This window comes from Mus pahari, chromosome 22, assembly GCF_900095145.1.
Source record: "Mus pahari chromosome 22, PAHARI_EIJ_v1.1, whole genome shotgun sequence".
NCBI classification, from domain to species: Eukaryota; Metazoa; Chordata; class Mammalia; order Rodentia; family Muridae; genus Mus; species Mus pahari.
The window spans coordinates 6,441,678-6,449,948 of NC_034611.1; the positions used below are offsets into that span (position 1 = coordinate 6,441,678).

An 8,271-nucleotide genomic window follows, 5' to 3' on the forward strand; every position below is an offset into this window, starting at 1 on the left:
CTCTGTAGACCAGGCTGGCCTCGAACTCAGAAATCCGCCTGCCTCTGCCTCCCAAGTGCTGGGATTAAAGGCGTGCGCCACCACGCCCGGCTACAACATATTCTTAACATTCCTTCTGGCCCTTACAATAGCTGGTATTCCAACAGAGACCAGGGAGAAGGGTGCCTGTGGGTGTGTAAGCCCACTGAGTCCCTTAGCTGGAAATCTGTAGGGACTCTTAGAACATCAGAACATACAGAGCCATGCTTATATTGATACTGCATGTTAAAGGCTGTGCCAAAATTGCCGCAGGTGGTCCCTGCCTTTGCTTCAGCATAAGGCTTTCCATAGCTTAACCAAGCAACTTTAGACCTACTTTGTAATAAGAAATCAGTCTTTTTTTTTTTTTTTTTTTTTAAATAAGGTTCTTACAAGCTTCAGAGGTGACTCAGTCCATAAAGCCTGTTACATAAACATGAGGACCCAATCTCAGATCCCCAGAATGTGTGTCAAGAACTAGGTGTGGTGTTCTACACCTATAACCCCACTGTAGAAGGTTGGGACAGACAGAAGGCTCCCTGAAGTTTATTTGTCATCCAGCCTAGCCAAGTTGATAAGCTTCAGGCTCAGTGAGAGACTTTGGCTCAAAAAATTAAGGTAGAGAGCAATTAAGGCAAGATATCCTGAAGGCAGATAAGCACCATGACAGGCAGACAGCTAGGAAAAGAGGCTATAGGTAAACATCCAGATGGTAAACTTCTGGCCTCTCCATCCAGAACAAAGGCTTGGTGTACAGCCTCCCAACACACACACACACACACACACACACACACACACACACACACACACACACACACACTAGTAGACTAGCAGACCCATCCACTCCCAAACACTCCTAACCTGCCTCTTCTTTGCTTAAGGAGCCCAAAAACAATTAAAACCTTCAAGCCCTCCCTGAAGATCTGGTTTCTAAATCTCCTCTGCACTTATGGGGGTCTTCTGTGTGTGTGCTTCTTCACCCCTAACAAAATTTGGTGCCTGCTGTGTCTGAGAATCTCCTTGACTAGACAGTAACATTTTTGAAAGACTTCCCTGTGAGTCCTTCTGATGAACATCTAGATATTAAGGTCAGGATAAACCGAACCAAACCATGAAAGCATGTGATGGGGTGACCACTGAGTTAGATGGCATCCCTTCCTCATTCTGGAACAGGAAGGTCACCACCGCTACATTTAAAGTATAGTGGAAAGCACAGAGTGGTAATTTTATTTTTCCCTTTTCTTTGATAAGGAGGGTTCACTTTCAGATTTAGCTCCAATGCCTTTGTTTCTAAGAGCAGGAGACTTCTTTCAGAGAGTTCTGGCTGAAGGCTTCACAGCTGGCAAACACTCATTCCTTACACTGAGGCTGAAGATCTCTTAGAATTGCTACAGGTAGCTGGATCCAAAGAGACTCGGTGAACTTTAGTCCTAATGAGACTGCATTTTTCCCTCTATCCTGACAATCATAGTCTTCTCTGACTGGGTAGAGTCTTCTTAGTGTCTTATCTAGCCTTCTCCAACTATGGGCAATCTTGCTGGCATCTTGTCTAGACTTTGCTGGCTACATAGGATCTTGTTAGTCTTCTGTAGTCTTCTCTGACTGGGGTAGATGGTTTGAGGGTCTTACCTAGTCTGACTACAAACAGGCTCTTCTTGGGCTCTTCGCTCCCCTCTCCTAGGTCAGAATACATGGAGTCATGATCAGGAGAGTTAAAAACTTACTGGACTGTTACATAATCTGGATTCTAACTGCTACCCTGCCGGAGAGTTGCGACTAGAGTTCAGCTAGTTCCTCTTACTATTGTACACCTGAAATAATGGAGGTGGAATAAGTTAAAATCTGAGAACCAGATTGGAGGGGCCTAATCTGGAGACTACCTTCATGGTACATAAAGTGTTCCACAAGAACCCTGTCTGGGAGTTATTTAATTGGAGTTTATTTTGATCCACCAGTAGCCAAGGAGTCTCTGCAATACTTTCTGATGGCTCCACATTAGTTAACTATAGCTAGCTATAGAGTTTTAAAGATGAGTGAAGAGCCAGAGAAATTAGAAGAAAGACCTTCACCCAAGAAAATTCTACTAGGAAGAAGAAGAAGAAGAAGAAGAAGAAGAAGAAGAAGAAGAAGAAGAAGAAGAAGAAGAAGAAGAAGAAGAAGAAGAAGAAAGAAAGAAAGNAAGAAAGAAAGAAAGAAAGAAAGAAAGAAAGAAAGAAAGAAAGAAAGAAAGAAAGAAAGAAAGAAAGAAAGAAAGAACCAAGGATCAATTCTGATCTTTTGGGAGCCTAAGCCCCCAATAACCCTCATATCCATGCAATTCTTACCCCAAAAAGAAACAAAATAATTTTCTATGCACTATCCTAATACTCAAAGGGGATGTTTTTCTCTTAGGTAAGAATCAGGAGAGAGAGAAGAGCTATGTTTGCCCATTCCTCCTTTACCCTGGCAGAACTGAATGACACAGAGTAAGGAAAAATTGAGGAGTTATATGGAGGACCCAGAACAGTGAGGTCAATCTACCGAGCTACTGAAGCAGATACATGAATTATGTTGGAGAGATGTAATGACGTTATTAAAAACAAATGTTAACCCTTTTGGGAAAGAGGAGAATGTTAGATTGAGCTCTTAAAGCAGCAATGACATTGTCACTGCCCAGGGGACTAAAGTGGACAAGGACTTTCCTATGGGGGATAAGGCTAGCCCATCTCTGTAATCCGAATGACCACATGAAGAATGGAGATGACATTCTTTACTGTGTGATAGAGGGTCTTGAGAAGGCTGCTACTGTCTAAACTCTTTATTAGTCCCTGTTATATAGTTCAAGAAGGCAAGGAAGCTTCTACATACCCTCAGTCACTAGAAGAAGTAATCCTAGAAGCCACCACTCTCTTAACTCAGTCAACTTCAGACATTCATAAAATGCTTGAGACACTGGTAGCAGCCCCAGACAAAACATTAGCAGGCTTTGGGATTTTTATTTGGCCAGGTCATAAACTCAGTCTTTTTATGATACAACCAAGAAAGGAAAGAGTATCATGGAGAGTTAGTGATCACTACAAGAGCCAGTTAGATAAATGTCCTCCCAACCCCCAAAACAAGTCTAAGCCTAGGTCTTGCTTCACAAGAAGGTCACTTCCTGTTGGGAATGTTCTCAGAGACTTCCCAGACCCTGTCCTATCTATAAGGAAAATCACTGGCAACATCAGTGCCTTGCAGCCTAGTTGACCTTCATGTCACCACCTTCCCCACAATGACAGGTCTGGCAGGCAGAGGGTTTTCATACTGGCTTCCATCGTGATCAGCAATCTTAAGGAGTTTCTGACTGTGAGAAACATAAGATTTGATTCATGACTGACTCAGGGGTATGATTCTTGGCATTGTCCCTTTCCCTTGGTCCCTGGTCCTGAAGGTTTACAACAATTCAGGGTGCATTAGACCAGCCCCTTAAGTGATATTTCACTCAACTGTTTGCATGTTCAGGAGGAGAACTCCACATTTGTCATTTCTCTTTAATATTTCCTTATACCCTGCCTGACTCCTCTATTAGAAAAAAACTTTTTGTCTAGACTTAAGATTTATCCCTCCAGGGCAGAACATTACTGCTTGTCTCAATAGAAAGCAACGATCAAGACTGCAGCATAGACAGATGGGAGTATAAACTAATGAGAAGGCTAAGATGGCAGCTTTGGGAGTTATGTATCTTAAAGACCCTGCCTATTTTCTAGATCAGAGGCAATGTCTCCTGAAGCCTGAAGTCAGAGAGGGACATAATCCAAAGGCTAATGAAATAAGGATGATTGGCTGAATGTTCTAGCACACGGAACATCTCATTCTTGGTGTTAGCAAAGGTTCTAGCAAATAAATCAGTCCAAGGTTTTTGTATGATTGATCAGTTACAGAGTGACTCCACCCCATCTAGTTGTTCCTAATTCTCACATTCTCCTTACCCAGATTCCCCTAAAAATACTCTTGGGTCAAGGCTAGATCTTGTTTGTTTGTTTGTTCTCCAAGACAGGGTTTCTCTGTGTAGACCTGGCAGTGCTCAAACTCACTCGGTAGACCAGGCTGGTCTCTAATTCAGATTGCCTCTGCCCCTTGAGGGCTGGGGTTAAAAGTCTGTGCTGCCACCACCACGAGCATTTCTTAATATGTCATATCAGTGTTAATATCTTGAAGACAGTTTCTTAAATATCTCAAGTCATCTAATAACTAGTTTTTATTTGCTTTTGAACATCTCACATGCAGAGCAGGACAACTTACTTTAACTGTCATCTTGCAGCAGTTTTGAGACAGTCTTCCTTATTTGCCTTAGCTCTTTCCCAAGAATGATAAGACGAACATATCTGAAGACTACCTTGATCCAATATGTAGATGATCTTCTATGTGAGATGACTAAAGAAACCTCATATCCAGAGAAAAGACCTGTATAGCCGAGTGACAGGGAACAGCTCTGGTGTAGTTACCCAGTGCATTGTTCATTTCCTCAAGTCATATGGATAGCTAAGGAATTACATCAGGTAGCCATGGGCTGATCTGAATGTCTGTGAGCAGTTAATACTGTCAGACTCATGATTCCTGAATCTCAAAAGACTACCGTTGGGCGCCCCCTTGCAGTTCACATGAGTGATTACACTGGATCATTCCAAATTCAAAGACAATGTTCTAACTCAATGTTTCTCAACTTTCCTAATGCTGTGAACCTTTAAGAGAGTTCCCTGTGTTGTGATGAACCCCCAACCATATAACTGTTTTCACTGTTACTTTATAACTGTTATTTTGCTATTGTTGTAAATTATAATATAAATATCTGTGTTTTCCTATGATTTTAGGCGACACCTGTGAAAGGGTCCTTTGACCCAAAAGAGGTAACAAGCCCAGGTTGAGAACCACTGTAAATCTAATTCACAATGGGTTCCTTAAATATCAGGCCCTCATGCTGGAGGGAGCTGAAATTCCATTCAAGACCTGTCAAAGCCATCTATCTGCCAGAAACGGAAGGAAAATCTCTCTTCCTCCTTTCAGGGATCCCTATGGACAATGAATTGTGTAGTAGCCCATCCTGATCTCTCAGATCAGCCCCTGGAAAACCCTAACTTGGTCTTCTATTCAGAGGATAGTTCCTTCATTAATGAAAGAATAATCTGACATGCAGGATATGCAATAGTCGCTGACTTCAAAGTGCAGGAATCAGGTCCAAAAGCCCCAAACTCTGCTACTCAACTAGCCAAGCTGAAAGCTATCACTTTAGGCCCAAAACTGTCCTGGGGTGGGGGTTGGGGGTTCAGCATTTATTTATACAGATTCCAAATGTGGCCTCCTTATCTCCCATGCCTATCTAACCACATGGAAGGAAAGAAGTCTCCTCCTAACAGAAACCCCTATAAAGTATTCTCGAGAAATTCTTAGACTCCAGAATGTTATCCTTTTGATCAGGCAAGTGACTACAGTCCTCTGTCCTGGACATGAGAAAGGAGAAGACCCAGTGGCAAGTGAAATAAGATGGCTGACTCTGAGGCCAAGGAGGCTGCACTGGGGCCCAAGGAATGTCCCAGCCTCTGGGAGGAATCTCTGCTGCCTTGAGAAAGAGCCAACAAATCCCTTGAGAAACCAGCTTTAGCCTTTAAAATCAGAAATCATGAAGGATGAGAGCTAACACCTAATCACTGATTATCATTACCCTACAATGGAAGTTTTAAAGCCCTTTGTCACATGTGTCATTTTGGACAAGGATGTACATTTATCCTGGTAAACAGAATGTTCAATGGACAAGGCCTAAAAGAAATAATCCATCAAGTAGAACATGAGCTATCTCATTGATATAACCCCTCAAAATGATATCTCCAGATTCATGTAATAGAGACAGGGCACCTACCATGGGGAAGACTGGCAACTAGATTTAACTTACATGCCTGGTGGACAAAATTCCAAATATCTCTTAGTCTTAGTGGACACATTTACAGGATGGATAGGAGCTTTCCTATGTGAAATAGAAAACCAGAGGTAGAGAGGATGTTGTTTCTCTAAAATAACTAGCTAGAGTATCGGTCTCTGAAATAATTCCTAGATTTGGAATACTCAAATTTCTCCAAGCCAGGTGGTAGTGGCAAATACCTTTAATCAAAACACTAAAGAAGTGGAGGCAGGCAGATCTCTGTGATGTCAAGGCCAGTCTGGTCTACAGAGCTAATTCCAGAACAGTCAGGGCTACACAGAGAAACCTGTCTCAAAAAAACAAACCAAAACAAAACAAAACAAAAAAACAAAAACAAAAACAGAAAAAGTTTCCAGAATGACAATATGTTGAGGTGATTTTTTGTGCTCCTGTGTAAAGAGTTTCTTTGTACTATTCAAATGCTAATTTCTGTGCAACAGAGAGTTGAGTGCAGACAGACTTTGGTATTGTTATTCATATGGCTATATCATATTTTGTAAACACTCCCTCTCTCACCTTCTGATTGGTCTTAAGGAAAAAAAAAAAAAAAACTAATGGCCTATAGCAAAGGCAGGTAAAGAAGATAGGACTTCCAGGAAGAGACAATTATGGGAAATGAGTAAGGTGCAGAGAAGATCTCACCAATCAGACGGAGGAAGGAATAGGCTGGGATGGACGGAGACTAACAGGACTCATGGCAGAACTTAGACTAGAATAAATGGGTAAGTCATATGAGTTAGTTGAAAATAGCCTAAGCAAAGACTTTAAGCATCTATAATAAATATAAAAAACCTGCATTTTTCTCAGAGCTGGGGTGAGCATAGAAAGTGCTTACAGCTTTAATGGGCTCAATCATTTCTCGGGGTCTAACTAAAGCCTTAAAAATTCAGCATCATCTACATTGCGCTTCACAGCCCCAGAGTTCTGGGAAAGTAAAACAGGCTACACATCTCCTAAAAGACACCTAAGGAAGCTAGGCCAGGAGACCCAAGCCCCATGGGTAATATATATTGCCCCAGCTCTGCTCAAACTTAGGAATGAGTCTAATTACCAAGTATCATCCCTGTACAGTAAATCTTTCCTCACCAATGACCTTGACCAGACCCTAAAACTGTCACTGGAGACTCATGTCATCAGCTGGCAAAATTCCAATAGATCTGTCAGAACTAGAGACAGGATTTTTCAGAGAAGGACATGAAGAACCTCTCCATTTCTGTCCAGTAAACTTCATACTAATAAAGACTTCAGGGTCCAATCAAAAACCTTGTCTGCCTCCTTTGGTAGAGCCAATATCTTGACATGCTAGCCATCCTCAAGGCAGTTGGAGTCAGAGGGCTCCAACAGACTTGTGTCAAGCCTTCAGCTACATCTGGCTCCCCTGAAACAAGAGACCCCAAGAAACTGCCAGCTCAAACTGATCCTCAAATGTCAACCCCCTCCCAAATTTGATAACTCTGGTTCCACGTGGTCTACACCATACACTTAAAATAATTATTTAAAAGGCAAGTGCATTAGTTGAGTTTCCATTGCAGTGATAGACACCATGAATCAAAGCAACTTGGAGAAGAAAGGGTTTGATTCAGCTTATTGTAGATCATGAGGGGAAGTGAGGTCAGAAACCTGGAAGCAAGAACTGAAGCAGAGGCAATGGAGGAATACTGCTTACTAGCATGTTCCCATGGGTGGTTAGCTTGCTTTTTTTTTTTTTTTATAACTCATAACCATCTGCCCAGGGGTGGTACCACCCACAGTGGCTGGGCCCTCCCACATCAATTGTTAATCAAGAAAATATCTTCCAGACTTGCCACAAACTAAACTGATGGAGGTATTTTCTCAATAGATAGTTCCATCTCTCAGATGGCCAGAACTTGTGTCAAGTGGACAAAAAACTAACCATCAGACTAAGTTCTAAAATTATGTATGCTTAACCTAAACTTCATTAGCATCTAGTCACCAAAGCATGGAAAAACCAAACATAGACCAACAGTGGAAGTATTTAAAGTTCTCTATAGTTAAAGTGCTGTGGAAGCCAATCATAATGATTTAGTGGGGTCTCTTCTAAAGCTAATGCATTTACTCTAAATGAAGCTCAAACGAGTATGTATGCTCCAGAAAGCACTAAGAGCATCCTTTAATGCTCTTTCTACCAAAAGTTTGTTTCCTATTCAAGACATTCCTATTTATGACTGTACTGGCTAGCTTTGTGTCAACTTAACACAGCTGGAATTATCACAGAGAAAGGAGCTTTAGTTGGGGAAATGCCCCCATGAGATCCAGCTGTGGGGCATTTCCTCAATTAGTGATCAAGGGGGAGAGGCCCC

The 8,271-nt window shown here is 41.9% G+C and overlaps 1 protein-coding gene across 1 annotated transcript in view; it reads right to left on the bottom strand.

Annotated features, from left to right (window-relative positions):
- Prex2 (phosphatidylinositol-3,4,5-trisphosphate dependent Rac exchange factor 2) overlaps positions 1-8,271 on the bottom strand; it is a 300,320-nt gene that overhangs the window by 206,167 nt on the left and 85,882 nt on the right. The window lies entirely within an intron of this gene.